Source organism: Syngnathus acus, chromosome 10 (assembly GCF_901709675.1).
Source record: "Syngnathus acus chromosome 10, fSynAcu1.2, whole genome shotgun sequence".
NCBI lineage: Eukaryota > Metazoa > Chordata > Actinopteri > Syngnathiformes > Syngnathidae > Syngnathus > Syngnathus acus.
Window position 1 is genome coordinate 26,870,143 of NC_051095.1, and position 16,722 is coordinate 26,886,864.

A 16,722-nucleotide genomic window follows, 5' to 3' on the forward strand; every position below is an offset into this window, starting at 1 on the left:
AGTACCTGGGTGTTCACCTGAACAATAAACTGGACTGGACTGTTAACACTCAGGCCCTATACAAGAAGGGGCAAAGCAGACTCCACCTGCTGCGCAGACTGAGGTCCTTCGGAGTGAGGGACGGCCTCCTGAGGACCTTCTACGACTCTGTGGTGGCGTCCGCCATTTTTTATGGGGTGGTCTGCTGGAGCAGCGGCATCATTGCAGCGGAGAGGAAGAGGCTGGACAAGGTGGTGAAGAAAGCCGGCTCTGTCCTGGGCTGCAGTCTGGACCGGGTGGAGGTGGTGGGGGAGAGGAAGATGGTGGCTAAGCTGTCCTCCATCATGGACAATGTCTCCCACCCCCTTCATGAGACTGTCAGAGCCCTGGAGAGCTCCATCAGTGACCGGCTTCGTCACCCATGATGCACCACCGAGAGGCATCGCAGGTCCTGCCTCCCTGCTGCCATCAGACTGTATAACCAGGCCGATCACTGTAGCTAACGGACAATAATAACATGCAATAATAACGTGCAATAACCATATGTGCAATCATATGTGCAATATCTGTCTACCTCACACTCTTTTTACCTGCTTTTTTTGCACTGTTTTTCTTCCTTTGCACAATTTTTTATCTAATATTTTTTTATCTCCACCGCATATTGTGTATTGTGTATATACTGTCCATATTTTTTAATTATATATATCTTTTACTTTTTTTAAATCTCTTAGCCCCTTCCCCGCATGCGTGTGTGTGTATATGTTAAGTGTACTGCTGCTAACACAGGAGTTTCCCCATTGAGGGAATAATAAAGGATTATCTTATTTTATCTTATCTTATCTTGTATATATCTTTTGTTCATTTGCATCATTATTATTATTGTTGTTATAATTGTTTGTTTTTATGTTCACGTATGTTAAAACTGCTTTGCTCTGTGGTATCCCTATGCCTACTGTGGAAATTGACATCTTGTTGTGATATTGAGTAATTAGTCTTGGCATGTTTGTTAAACCTTAAAAAATATATTATCACCAAAAATTATTTTAGGACCGTCCGTCTTAAATAGAATTAATTTGTCCGTCTCCTCTGCCAGTGTGCTAACAACCTTTAAGACCACTATTATTAAACCATTACTCAAGCGACCAAACCTCCACCCGGACTGTCTTAGTAATTATAGGCCGGTTCTAAATCTCCCGTTCATTGCAAAAATACTCGAAAAAGACGTAGCGCAACAACTAAATTATTATATGTTTGCTAACAATCGATTTGAACCTTTTCAGTCTGGTTTTAGAGCTGTCCACTATACTGAGACAACCCTTGCTAAAGTAACTAAAGATCTCCTCTTAGGTATGGACTCAAATACTTCATCAGTACTATTATTACTTGATCTTAGTCCTGCCTTTGACACTGTCAATCATAACATATTACCGTATTGGCCCTTACATAAGATGACCCTGATTATAAAACGACCCCCTCTTTTTCAAGACTCAAGTTTGAAAGAAGACTTTTTGAACACCAAATTTAATTTTCATACAGAAAATAATTACAGTACATCTGAAACAAATGATTATAACAATAAATTCGAGAGAAAAAGCATGTTATTTTGCCTCATTCAAATCATGCAAAAACTGTCTATCACATCTTAATATCTGAACATTTAAATATGTAAACTAAAGTGCAATCACATTTGTAAATGAATGGCTTTTGGTTTTTGAAATGTAAATAAACCAATCTACTGCGATAAAACAACAAAATTGCAACTGCATTAACCATCAAAGTGAAGTCCAACTGTAACTGTAGTCTTGAAACAAATCTGAATAAGGAAAAACATTGCAATAAAATAATGCAAACTGCTACCGCTATTGTTGGGGAGCCTGAGGACTTTCATTTTTTTTAGTTACGTTTATTCACACATACACACACACACACTCACACACACACACAGATCATGTATACAGCTTGCTGGACATATCATTTTAGGCATGTGAATAGGTCTCCTGAGGAAGCTAACTAAAGGTTATGGTAGTAGCCTTCTGTGTAGAGTTAGTTGTTGGTGAGCTATCATTATAATAGACATACACATAGGACATTTACATACATGACATTTACATACATTTAACATGCTGCGTGTAACGCAATGGACATTTAACATAACCTAACTTAACACTAACATGAAAACGTACACTTAACCTAACATAATATACATTTAACATACAGTTTGTGATCCCATAAAGTATAATTATGTGTAAGAGTTCAACCGTTGATGTTTTAGTTGATGTTTGAATATGGAGACAGATTTGAGATATTTTGAGGCTGTCGCTCAGCTCATTCCAAATCTGTGGTCCCCGGCACACCACACTCATACTGGTTCTCATTAATTTGCGTTTTCTACCTACAATGGGGTTTTTGTGTATAGTATTGTGGGTGTGCTGGGGAACACAGATGGGAATGAGCTGTTTTAATCTGTGGTTAGAGTCTGAGATGACTTGATACATTGCACAAGCGTTGTGATAGTAATTGAAATCGTTGAGTCGAAGGATACGATAACGGGCAAACAGGTGACGGGTGGGTGAGTTTGGTTATGTCCAGGAGATGGCGCGAATGACCTTTTTCTGTAATATTTCCAGTTTCTTGATATGGCTGGGATAGGTGTTGCACCAAATAATATTACAATAGTTAAGATGTGGTTCAAATAAAGTTTTGTATAAAGTGAGAAGGGATGAGCATGGCAGCAGGTGCCGCAGCTTGAAAAAAAGACCAACGCATTTTGACAGTTTATGAGCTAGGTAGTCTATGTGACTTTTGGCATTTAAACAGTCATCTATGTGGACCCTGAGGAATTTGGTAGAGTGGACCCTTTTGATCTCTTCACCGTCTATTTTTATTTTAGTGATAGGATTTTCCATTTTTAATTGTTTTTTGTGGAATAGCATATAATTGGTTTTACCAATGTTGAGGGAAAGTTTATTTACTTTAAACCAAGAGTTCACCCTCTGTAGTTCCTTGTTGAGAAGGTCGTGAAGTTCATAAATATTATTGTGTGATATAAACAGGTTGGTGTCATCTGCAAAAATTATTTTATGGAGAGTTTTAGAGGAATTAAACAAGTCGTTTATATAGATGATGAAGAGCAACGGGCCAAGAATAGAGCCTTGTGGGACCCCACACTTGATGCATTTCTGTGGCGACTTAGTGTTATTAATGCTGACATATTGTTGTCTCTGTGTATGATAACTTTTGAACCAGTTAAGAGCTAAGCCACGGATCCCATAATGCAGGCATGTCCAAATCCGGCCCCCGATCAGATTTCATATGGCCCGCAGCTTCGGTCTTATAATGTATTATTTATGGACCGCCTGCACTGTCAAACTGAATAAAAAAAAAAAAAAAACGAAACTTGAACCTGTAATTCCTCCTATTACCAAAGGGTGGCAGCACCACCCCTCGCCGCTCATTTCTGCCATGGCGACTGCAAAGAAAACGAGGACAGTTGACATTGAGGGCCGTCGCTTTCAAGAGAAATGGGAATTACAATACTTCCTCGCTGAAAATCAAGGCAATTGTGTTTGTCTAATTTCTAAATAAACGGTTACCTTGTTTAAGGATTTCAACCTAAAGAGACACTAGTAGACTAAACATGCTGACACATACGACAAGCTAACAGGGAGTAACCGCGCTGATAAAGTGAAGCAGCTCCAAGCTGAAATGGCATCACAACAGCGATTCTTCACGCGGGGCTGTGAGTCAAAAGTAAATCAAAATTAAATATTACTTAATATTAAATATTACGAAGTGGCCATGTTAATACTGTTGATGTTATAAACCTGTAGACATGACACAAACTATTACTTTCTGAAAGATATTGTAAATGACAAGAGCAAAACTCACTTGTTTTAAGTTTTAATAATAACAGACAAATTTGCATTACTTATAACTCCCGTTTAAAATGTTCATGAGGCAAAAATAATTTTAAACTCATGTAAATGTAAGGTATTTCAAACAGTTTGTTCAATGTTATCTGACTCTTCAGATATGAATGAAAGGCAGAATTTGTGTTTTTAGAGTTGTTCACATCTGCCTGAATGGCAGAATTGGTTATTTTGTCATTTGAAAAATAAAGACAATTGTGACAATGAAATTTGTTTTATAACAGTGTGTATTTGCATGAAATTTTTGTCGTTAAAAAATGTCTGAAAAAACTATTGGCCCCCGGGCCCCTTCACTTTATTAAATCTGGCCCTCCTTGCAAAAAGTTTGGACACCCCTGCCATAATGATTCAATTTATCTAGGAGTATGTTCCAATCAATGGTGTCAAAGGCCTTTGATAGGTCCAGAAATACACCAATACCATAGTCCCCTTGTTCTAAGGTGTCGTTAACCTTTTCAAGTAGATCCAGGATAGCCATACAGGTGGTGTGTTTCTTCCTGAAACCGTATTGGGATGATGTTAATATGTTTAGTTTGTTGAGGTAATTGATTAATCTATTTTAGACGATTCTCTCCAATATTTTGGAGAGGGTGGGTAGTATAGCTATGGGCCGGTAATTGGTCTTATCATTTTTGTCACCAGATATGTATATAGGGATGATTTTTGCAATTTTTGTCCTTTCGGGAACAATGCCTGTGGATAGGGAGAGGTTGAGACAGTGGTCAGCAATTACATTTGCTATAGATTTTAAAATTCTGCTGTTAATCTCATCCTCACCAGCTGAGTTGGAGGTCTTCATGGACTTTATGATGTTGAGAATTCCATTTTTGAAAGGGTTTGAGTAAATACCCGTCAGGTAATGTTGATACGAAGCTCCCTGTAGTTGGCTCTCTCTCTCTCGTGTAACGTCAGAGCTCCAACTTGGTGTCGTGGAGCCACGCCAGCATCTCTGGTCCCAGGTCAAAGAGGCCGGCCTCCGAGGCTGGTCTATATAGGGGGCAGGTGTTGATGATGTGGTCGGCTGTCTGCTCGGGGTCTCCGCACTCGCATGCCGCACTGTCCGCCAGTCCCCACTGCCGCATAGACGTGTTGAAGTGCCCAACACCAGTTCTTAAGCGGTTCAGTGTGGTCCACTGCTGGCGAGGTAGTTCGTCTCCTCCTATGGCGCCGTCTCCTGGTTCCCAGATATAACGGTGCATGAGAGAGGGACCAGCTGCCTCCCACTCCTGCTTCCAAGCTTCTGCCAGCCAGGCATCTCTGGAGATGTCTTCAGGGATGGAATTGAGCATCTCTTGTGCTGCCATGCTGTAGGGGTGGCGTGCCTTGAGTCTGCTTGGTGGAGCTGGAGTTGTTGTAGTGTTGTGCAGGATGTGCCAGTTGTTATTTTTTGCCTTCCTGGCGAGAACGAGGGTGGCAGCCTCTCGACGAAGGTTGGCCGTCGCTATTCCCGCAAGGACAGGCAGGAGGTACACAGGGGTGGGTTTCAGGCATCTTGTTATAGTTCGGAGGGCGTTGTTAATTGCCACATCCACCTTTTTGGCATGGGGGCTTCTGTTCCAAACTGGAGCGCAGTACTCTGCTGCAGAGAAGACCAGCGCTTGGGTTGATATCCGCAAGATCTTACCAGAGGCTCCCCACGTTGTTCCAGCAAGGCGGCGTGTTAGGGTTTACAGATTATCTTGATCGTATGATTATGTTGGAACGTAACCTGTAATAATTAACCTAGCTTGTCCTGTCTTAACAAAAGTCGTAGAACAAAGTGCTAAGATCTTTTGAACTGATTGACTAGCTGCAGAGGAAGCAATCAGTGTTGCTTTGTTTACACAACGACGTAAAAGACCCCCTGCTATGCTTTGATCAGCAGGCCAGGGGCTTCAACCCCATCCTGTCCACTCTCACCCCCACTCTGTTTCTCTCAATAAAAATGCTCCTGCAAGAGGCCTGAGTCAGACCTCATTCGATCATCGCTGTACGCACAGCGACGAATGGACTCTCCACCTGCAGATGTCTAAAAGGACTTACTTGTCTCCCGTGTGGTTCTTGCAAAATAAGTTAGAGTGAGCACCACCCTAACATTTTGGTGCCGTGACCCGGATCCCTCATACCCGCCATCTGGCTGACGGAGCATGACGTGCTGCATTGTCGACAAGCCAGCGTCCTTTAGGAGGACCTGGAAAAGAAAGTACTGGGAAGAGAATTTCTTCGCTGGGCCAGCATCTTAGGTCTGCCTTCGTCTGACAGAGGTGGATTGACGAGATCCGGCAGTGCAACGAACCAGGGGACAAGTTAAAGCCCTAAAGTTACACGTAAAAAAAAAATAATTTAAAGGTGCACGGGATATAGCTTGGGTTCAAGTCCCAGGGGAAGAAACAGGCTAAGAAAAGCAGAGCTTCTTTTTTGTTCATCGAAGAAGTGCGTAGATTCTTCTTTGTCTGTTTTTCCAAGCTGAGGGATCTGGCTTGGGTTAGAGTCCCAGTGGAAGGAACGTGCTAAGAAACACGGAGCTTCTTTTTTGTTAATCAAAGAGGAGCGTAGATTTTTCTTTGTACGTTTTTCCGGCCAAATAACAGCTTGGGTTCAAGTCCCAGTGGAAGGAACGGGCTAAGAAAAAACAGAGTTTCTTGTTCCTAATTGAAGAAGGGCGTAGATTCTTTTTTTTGTCCGTTTTTCCAAGCTGTTTGGGAGGGTTTTACACCCATCCTGGATAGACCGAAAAATAAAAAGCGCTGGAGTTTGTGTGGTTGAGAGAGTGACTGGTAGGATAAATTGACTAGATGGCAGTTCTAGCATTGATCCACGGCAATAACACAGGCTAGTAATTTGTTGAAAGGTCAATTTAAACCTGCATTGAGGATCCTCAAAGAAAGAAAAAAAAAATTTTTGAAAAAAAATTGTATAAACCTAAAAAATACCAAATTAAGATGGGAAACAAAAACAGTAAATCTCTAGCTCTTGAAGGAGATGTGAAGTACATGGCGAGTAGATTTCTTAATTGTATGCAATACATGCCAAAGTGGAAGAAAAAGTATGGAGTAGAAGGGAAGTTATAAGTTGAAGTGTGGAAGATAGTGGTTGATGTTTTGGAGGAGAGTGTGGATAGGAATTCAAAGGGACTGAAAAAGAAAAGAAAAGAGAGAGAGTTGAATTGTGCTAGAATGTGGTTGAAAGCTTCACAAGAGAGAAGAGAACAAATCCAAAAGACAAAAGATAGAAAGATGAAAAGCGATGAGGCTGCGACTATGTTTGTCAGGCCGGAAGACAATGAGGCCGCAGGCGTACTGTCCCGGCCACGGCTCCAGCCGCAGCTGGAGGTGCAGCTCAAGCAGAGGAGCAAAAGGGGCCTTCCGCTCGTACGCAAAACTTGTATCCAAGTTTAACAGACCTGCACCCTCCCCCATATAACTGAAAAAAAAGTCAGGGTCACATTATTAGAAGTCCTGTACAAACAAGAGGTTTGACCACTGCTGCTAGATTTTCCCAAAATTTAGACAATGTTGATGTGTGCCCAATGATACAGGTGCCAAACCCTATTGTAGGGGAAGGCCAACCTCCACATACGTATGTTTTTCGGCCATGGACTTTGGAAGAGGCAAGAAAAGCAGTTGAAGGGGTTACCCCTGTTGCTGAAGACCCAGATAAATGGGCAGAAGACATGGCTGGAATCATACATTCCTATAGACTGAATGGGCATGAAGCAGGAGAAGCTGCAATGTCTTCTTTGGGAAAAGACTGGGCAAAGGTTAGAGGAACTTATACAGGTCGAAATAATCAAGGGCCTTTTCCCTATCCCGTTGAGGGAAATCAATTGGGAGGGGAGTATGCAGCACAATGGAATTTGGCAGGAATAAAACAGACGCCTGGGGAAGATACTGGTGATTTTTGCTTAAGATTTGAAAAAGAATTCAGGGTGCATAGTGGCATGCCGTCAATGATGCAGCTGAGAGTGCTTATCAGCAAGAGCTTAAAAATGCGCTCCTCACTAATTTCCGCCCGAAATAGGCAACTGGGTGAGGAAACATTTGGTGGAAGTAGATATTGCAAGTGTGACAACAACTATGCAATGGGCCAGACATGCTGAAAAAGTGATCAAAAGAGGCAAAAGTTCTGATGTATTTCATCTAGACAATGATGATGATGACGACCTAGATGAAGATGCAACAGTCTTCTTCCATGGGTCCCAGCGGGGCAGAGGAAGAGGTAGAGGCCAACAAGGTCGCAGGCCGCCATATAATTCAAAACCCCCATCAGATTCTGACAACTCTTGGAACTGTGGGAAATGTGGACACTGGTCAAAAGAGTGTCGTCGTGTAAAACAAAACCAATCAAAGGGCGGAGGAAGAGGCAGAGGAAAAGTCACATTTTCAGCATGACAAGCTTCCTCCCCTTTGACCGCTCAAGCTAATACAGAGACATTGTAATGCTACATTTAATAGAAATAATTGATTGGTTGTGTTATAAGATTATACAAACTTCTATATGCGAGCTAAATCTGAGAGATTGAGTTCTTTAAATTTAAAAACAAAGAAAAAATTCTGATTACCGTGTTTTTCCGTGCATAATACGCACCCTAGAAATGGCATGTCGATGCTGGAAAAAAAGCCTGTACCCATGTATAATACGCACCCAAATTTTGACTCTTAAGTCCGGAAACGTAAAATTATTTCAGAAAAAAGATCATCTTTGGGAACAACCGGATGTTATTCTGCCGGTCAGTATCACTGCGCATGCGCTAGCAAACTCGATAGCGAAGAAATGTTTCGGATTTGTGTAGGGTACATTGTGACAGCAAACGAGCAGGTGATCGAGCAAGCGTCTGATACGAGAGCATTGTGTTCGTATGGAGCGTGTTTGAAGTGAACAGCAGAGAAGAAAGGAACAAGGCAAAGTGTTGTGAAATAACATATTACCTGTAATACGCATTTTGTTATTTGCTGATTGAAACTGCGAATTAAACTGTGAATTGAAACTAATAGGTAGAGAACTGAACTCTCGCTCTTTATATACGTAGCTGACGTGTCTTGTGCATCCGTTCTGCGCATACTGTCATGGCGGCCTCCGTATGATATCCGGTCTGCGATGGAGATTAAAAAACAAACAATATTTGACAATAACACACCATCAAGGATTGCACCATCGCATCAAACGATGTGTCGTCAATTATGAATTTTACTGACTAAGTGTGTTGGGCAGGATGGCTGAATGCGATGCGCGATTGACAACAAACAAGAAGAAAGGTGTGATTTCAAGTTTTATTTCGAGGGAGATTTTCTTCAAAAATTGTTGTACCCATGCATAATGCGCACCCCAGATTTTAGGACAATAAATTAGTTAAATTTTGCGCATTATGCATGGAAAAACACGGTAATTTGCCAGCAGTTTTTTTTGTGTTGAGTTTTTTTGGATTGGTGGATTGTTCTATCGGGAACCTTGAGTTGAAAATGGTACATGAATGTTGTGTGGGGGGCTTGGATAAATTGGGACCAATGTGATGGAAAGACTCCTTTTTGGAGACTGTGTGTGAGATGCAAATGAGCATTGATGACTGATTGCCTGAATGAAAGAAAAATACAGGTTGAATGGTTGAAGTTGTTGGAGACTACTATCGAAAATTAGTAGAGCGACTTTGAAGAAAGAGTGATTTTGAGTACCATATTTTCCGCACTATTAGGCGCACCTAAAAACTTACATTTTACTAAAAAAAACACAGTGCGCCTTATAATGCAGAGCGCCTTATATATGGATCAATTGATGAATTTGTTGATCCATACTGGTTGTACACAGTGCTCTGCCAAAATGTTTCAGTACGTTTTAGTACGACTAGTAAATTACAAGGTCGCTTCCCAACATTACGGCAACTGTAGTCAGGGGGCGTCACCGAATAGCTGTTGTACCCGCGAGGCTATTTCATTTCAAAATAGGCTGCTCCGTTGATGTTTCGAGTAAATTTACGGATTGATATGGAAGGGAAACATAGGTAAGCAGTACCAATGTGTTAGATCGAACTTTAGTCAGTTCCGATCATTTTATAGGAGATCGTTTGAGAAACGCGATTGTTTACACTTTGCTGAGGCTCATGGGAGATTGCGAACTGAGGCTCATGGGATTTTGCGGATGGCTAATGCTATAACGATAGCTGCTATACGCACCAGGCTATTTCATGTCAAAATAGGCTGCTCCGTTAATGTTTCGAGTTAATCTACGGATCGATATGGAAGGGAAACATAGGTAAGTACCGTTTTTTCCCATGTATAATGCGCAAAATGTAACTAATTTATTGTCCTAAAATATGGGGTGCGCATTAAACATGGGTACAATTTTTTTATTTTTTTTTATTTATTTTTTTTTGTGAAGAAAATCATGGTACAACAATTTTTGAAGAAAATCTTGTCACGGATGGTTCTTTACAACGTCACTTTCCTCTCTTTTCATTTTAACCTAACTGATCGCGGTGGTGCCTTTCCGGGCAGTCGGAGAAATCAACGCCAACAAAAAAAAATACATCCAGCCTAGTTAAGAAATCACCAGAAAGATCACCATGACAATTGTGAATAATAAATAAATAATTATTATATATATCATATATATTATTATTATAATAATAAATAATTGTGATAAATAACTGGAACATCACTCAAATATTGGTGATCCCGTTGAGAGTCTCACATATTTCTTCGCTATCGAGTTTGCTACTGCATGCGCAGTGATACTGACCGGCAGAATAACATCCGGTTGTTCCCAAAGATGATCTTTTTTCTGAAATAATTTTATGTTTACGGACTTAAGTAACCCGGCCGGGTCATACCAAAGACTATAAAAATGGGACCCATTGCCTCCCTGCTTGGCACTCAGCATTAAGGGTTGGAATTGGGAGGTTAGATCACCAGATGATTCCCGAGCGCGGCGCCGCTGCTGCTCACTGCTCCCCTCTCCCCCAGGGGATGGATCAAAATCACACGGGGATGGGTCAAATGCAGAGGACAAATTTCACCACACCCAGACGCGTGTGTGACGATCATTGGGACTTTAAAAAAAATAATAATAAAAAAAATTAAAAAAAAAAAAAAAAAAAGTCAAGATTTGGGTGCGTATTATACATGGGTACAGGCTTTTTTCCAGCATTGACATGCCATTTTTAGGGTGCGTATTATACATGGGGGCGCATTATACATGGAAGAAAACGGTAATTGTTTTTGGAGTCTTAACAGGACATGTAAGAATTCAACACACAGTGATGAGAGGAGCAGAAGAAACATCTCAAATGACTAATGCAAAGGTTGCAGAAAAGGTGCTGTTTTTCCGGACGTGCTGCTGCTCTTTCGGTGGCGGATCCAGATAGGGATTTGCTCAGTAAACTACTGCGGATACGGAAGCAAAGACCGAGGTCCAGATCACCCCAACGTTCTGGCTGAAGGTCCCAAGAAGGAGGGGGACGGAGCCTGCGTGGACTGGACCCTATAAATTGGTGGAGCGCATCTCACATGCCGTCCGGCTGGCCGGTAAAGGAGATACGTGGTATCATCTGTCCCAGTGCGCCCCAGTGAAGGGTTCCTGCAAGGAACCAGATCCGCCATCGACAGCGTCCCCGCCCCCAGTTCAAACAGAGGCAGAATAATCCTCTTCCCCCTTGGTGGCCAGGTAGTCCACCCTGAGTTCTCCCCGGACGGAGCAGAGCTGCGAAGGGGGTGAGAATTGTGCTCGCCCTCCACCAGTGGGCGTGCCAAGCCCCAAACGGCTGAACAATCACGAGCAATTTTTATCTTGAACTGTTGTTATTGATAACATTCTGGTCGCCTAAGGCAGAGGGACTGTGTGACTCTTTTCCTGCATTAATCTTGCGGCAGGTTTTTCAGTCACACACTAAATTTGGACTGAAGTATTGAGGGAAAAACCTCATCTTCACTGGAAATTATTGCTGTCATTGTATTTTCTTACTTACGTTTGATTGATCGGGGTTGACATAATCATATGATAAAACAGAAGGGATATGTTAGGGTTTACAGATTATCTTGATCGTATGATTATGTTGGAACGTAACCTGTAATAATTAACCTAGCTTGTCCTGTCTGAACAAAAGTAGTAGAACAAAGTGCTAAGATCTTTTGAATTGATTGACTAGCTGCAGAGGAAACAATCAGTGTTGCTTTGTTTACACGACGTCGTAAAAGACCCCCTGCTATGCTTTGATCAGCAGGCCAGGGGCTTCAACCCCATCCTGTCCACTCTCACCCCCACTCTCACCCCCACTCTGTTTCTCTCAATAAAAATGGTCCTGCAAGAGGCCTGAGTCAGACCTCATTCGATCATCGCTGTACGCACAGCGACGAATGGACTCTCCACCTGCAGGTGTTTAAAAGGACTTGTCTCCCGTGTGGTTCTTGCAAAATAAGTTAGAGTGAGCAACACCCTAACACGGTGGATCAGTGCAACCCTGGATGTCACCTTTGCCTTCATATCTTCAAGGTGTTGTTTGAAGGATAGGGTCCGATCCAGACGCACGCCGAGGTACTTCGGGGCTTGTTGAACCTCCAGGCGTTTGCCCTCAATGCTCACTGCCAGTTCTCTCCTTGCTTCCCTGGTGCTGAGATGGTAGGATGCAGCAACAGTCTTTCCAACGCTGAGCTAGAGACGCCACTTTTGAAGGTATGCTACCATGGTGCGCATGTCTTCATTCAGGCCGTCTTCCATCGCCTTCCACGTTGATCGGCTCAGCATGATGGCAAGGTCGTCTGCATAGCCATACTTTCTAGATGCTGTGTCCGGTAGGTCGTATATATAGATGTTAAATAGTATAGGGGGAAGATGGACGACAACCTTCACGTGGTCTTCCCTGTGAGTAGCAAGGTCAGGGTGTCCCGCTTGCGAAACTAATGTCGCCAAACAAACGCAGAGCCGGCAGACTGAGGAATGGTGGACGGGCAGCCATCCCGACCGTCGAAAACCGAGGCCTGTTGGTGCTTCAACTTAATGTCGAGGGCCTTACCACCGCCAAACTCGAAGTCCTTCGGCACTTGGCCGACTCCAATGGGGCAGCGGTCCTGCTCCTACAAGAGACGCACTGAACGACCAACAACATCCTCAAAATCCCTGGGTTTCATCTCGCCGGGTCCATCAACACCAAGCAACACGGTGTGGCAACCTTCGTTCGCACTGGAATAAGCTGGGCAGCCTGTAGCCAATCACCACCAGGCTCCAACATCGAGTGGCTGGTTACTAAAATCCAGGAAACCTCAGTCATCAACGTTTACAAGCCCCCACCATCGGAGCTAACCACAACGTCACTCCCATCTGTAACTGCACCCGCAATCTATGCAGGCGACTTCAACTGTCAGCACACAGACTGGGGGTACAACCATTCAACACCTAGCGGAGTGGCGCTGTGCGAATAGGCCTCCAACACTGATGCCCTGCTACTGTACGACCCCAAGGAACCCCCAACCTTCTTCTCTGCACGCTGGAACACCACCACCAACCCGGACCCGGCCTTCGCCATCTGCCGCAGCAACGACCCAAGACCGGAGAGGCGTGTTATTGACAGGTTCCCCCGCTCACACCACCGACCTTCCATCATCAAAGTTCCATCACTGGTGGAACCGGTGCCAGGGAAGCCTGTGAAGAGATGGAACTTCCGAAAAGCCAACTGGGAGTCGTATACTGAGGAGACGGAGAGGAGGTCAGCCGGCCTGCCAGACCCAGAGTCCACAGATGTGGAAGCAGCCATGCAGCTGACTGCCAGGTCCTCTGCGTGTGGCAAAGAAGACCTTCCCACGTGGGTACAACAGGAACTACATCCCAGGCTGGGATGGGGAGTGTAGCCACCTCCTGAGGGAACACCAGAGAGCCAGCTCCAGAGGAGGACGCAACGGCAGCAGCACTGCTCAAAAAGCTGGACGCCACCCGCAAGGCGAGATGGACAGAAGTCGAATCAATCGACTTCACCCATTCCAGCCGCAAGGCATGGCAGACCATCAACCGGCTCACAGGCAGAAATACACCAGCCCACAGATGCCCAGTCATTGCAGACTCCATTGCCTCCCAACTCCTGAAGAATGGCCGCTTTCCGGATGCAGACAAGAAGGCACAAACAATGAACAAATAAGAGTGGTGAATAAATAATAAATAAACAAATAACACAATAAATAAGAGGAGCAAAAATGGAGCAAGTGTGCATACAGAATATAGCGCAAAAGTACAGGACGCTACGCAGAAGGGGGGAGAGAGTTCAGGATCCTAACAGCCTGGAGAATGAAGCTGTTGGTGAGTCTGGTGGTGCGGGAGCGCAGGCTCCTGTACCTCTTCCCAGAGGGCAGAAGATCAAACAAAGAGTGAGCGGGGTGACTCACATCACTCACAATCGTGGTCGCCTTGCGGGTGAGACTTTGCACGACTGATATCGCGTGAGGTGTCTTGGATCTCAAGAGCAGCCAACGTCGATTCCAATCTCTCGGGAGCCTTTACAGCAGAGGAACTCAGTGAGGCCATTAGCAAGCTAAAGCCGGGCAAATCCCCGGACCGTGACAACATCCACCCAGAGTTCGTCATCCACCAGGGCCCAACAACATCTAGATGGCTTAAAGCTTTCTTCACATCATGCTACCGGAGATTAAAGCTCTCGAAGATCTGGCGTAGGGCCTCCGTGATAGCTCTGCTGAAGCCAAATAAAGATACGGAGGACCCCAAGTCATACAGGCCCATCTCACTGCTGAGTGTCCCATATAAGATCCTGGAAAGAATGATACACAGCCGCATAGAGCCAGTGGTGGACTCACAACTCCCACGGGAACAAGCTTGTTTCCGTCGAGGAAGGTCAACAGCAGACCAGATTACCCTACTCTCCCAAGACATCGAGAACAGCTTCCAGGATAAGGAGGAAGCTGGAGTGGTATACCTGGACTTACTAACTGGCGCATATGACACCGCGTGGCACCGGGGACTCCACCTGAAGCTGCTGAGGACCATACCAGACCGGCACATGGTGCAGTTCATCATGGAGACGCTTTCCAACCGCAGCTTGACTCTCCAAACCAGCAGTGGGCAGTGCAGTAGGCTCCGTAAACTGAGGAGCGGGGTACCGCAAGGGTCAGTTATCTCACCAACACTATTTAACATCTAATGTAGTTGGCTGATCTTACTTGATAAATTCTCACCTATGGATATAAAGTAGTCATTGAATTCATTAGCGAGGTCAATCTTGCTGTTAGTAAAGTAGTCGGGGAGCGTAGTTTGTTTATGGCGTCTGTTTAGGACAGGGGTGTCAAACTCCTTTCCTCGGGGGCCGAATCCCTACATGTTTTCCAAGTTTCCCTTGTTAAACACACCTGATTCAAATGACCAGTTCGTCCTCACTTTCAGCAGGAGCCTGATTAATTGAATCAGGTGTGTTGAACCAGGGAAACTTGGAAAACATGTAGGGATTCGGCCCCCGAGGAAAGGATCTTGACACCCCTGGTTTAGGACATTGTTTAATATGTGCCCAGATTTATTTTGAGTCACCCTGCGCATCTTGCAAGAGTTTGCTATAATGGTTGGCTTTACTTATCCTTAATAAATGTGTAAGTTTATTTTTGTAGGTGGTATATTTATTTTTATTTTCAATTGATGTCTGTCTTAAATATTTTTTGTATAGTTTATTTTTGTGCTTAATGGAATTAGAGAGCCCTTGGGTTACCCAGGGTTTAGTTTCCCTCTTGCTGCATGTGACAGTCTTGACAGGGATGGTATTTAATATTGCATCACTGATTGCCAGGACCAGGCTGTCATATGCCTTGTTTGGATCATTGCACAGATAAACATTGTCCCAGTCTTTGGCCTGGAGCTCGGCGTGTAATTGCTGTAGTGTACTCTCGTTTATGACTCTAGTTTGCACTATATGTTGTGGTGAAGGACACTTGAGAGCAAGATTAAAAAACATTACTATAGGAAGGTGGTCAGAGATATCAGAGAAGAGCACACCAGAGTCAAGTTTGTTATTTTGAATGTTTGTGATGATGTTGTCAATGATAGTTCTGGAGGTGTGGGTTACTCGAGTGGGTAATGTAATGGTAGGGAAAGAGGCTGATGAAAGAAGAGTACTAATGAAGTCATTTTTACCTGTGTCTTCTCTGGAGATATCAATGTTGTAATCTCCGAGAAGGATACAGTCATTATTTGTTGTATTAATGAGCATTAGCAGCTCATCCACGTTTGTATTAAAGGTAGATAGAGTGGAATCTGGTGGGCGGTATATCACTCCTACTATAAGTTTTCTGTTTTTACCTATAGCAGGGGTGGGCAATTCCGGTCCTCAAGGGCCGGTGTCCTGCATGTTTTATAGGTCTCCCTGCTGCAACACACCTGATTCAAATGATCAGGATTGTTATCCAGCTTCTGCAGACCTTGCTAATTATCTGACCAATCAATATATGACTTCTCATTAAGCCAGGTTTCACTACAGCCAATTATATTAAAGGGACTGCCTATGTCAGAGATCAGTGATACTAGTTCCTCATAGTGTTTAAGCTCCTTATATTTAGATGCAAGGTTGAGAATGTATTGTTACCAATTAGGCATTTTAACTGTTCAGGAGTGTAGTTCATACAAGTTACATTATCACTGATGTCCATACATTGATTCACATTATCCATCCATCCATTTTCTGAACCGCTTAGTCCCCACGGGGGTCGCGGGAGTGCTGGAGCCTATCCCAGCCGTCATCGGGCAGTAGGCGGGGGACACCCTGAACCGGTTGCCAGCCAATCACAGGGCACACAGAGACAAACAACCATTTGCACTCGCACTCACACCTAGGGACAATTTGGAGTCTTCAATCGGCCTACCA

General features: G+C 43.8%; 1 protein-coding gene and 2 long non-coding RNA genes across 3 annotated transcripts in view; all 3 read right to left on the bottom strand.

Moving 5' to 3' along the window:
* Positions 1–16,722, bottom strand: part of tctn1 (tectonic family member 1) — a 1,200,810-nt gene that overhangs the window by 621,889 nt on the left and 562,199 nt on the right. The gene's annotated exons all lie outside the window — the stretch shown is intronic.
* LOC119129586 overlaps positions 1–16,722 on the bottom strand; it is a 539,655-nt gene that overhangs the window by 305,304 nt on the left and 217,629 nt on the right. The window lies entirely within an intron of this gene.
* Positions 356–6,798, bottom strand: LOC119129573. Its single transcript, XR_005099269.1, has 3 exons — positions 6,619–6,798; positions 3,617–3,619; positions 356–365 (listed from the first exon to the last, which is right to left on the bottom strand). It is a non-coding gene; the product is annotated as an uncharacterized LOC119129573 (long non-coding RNA).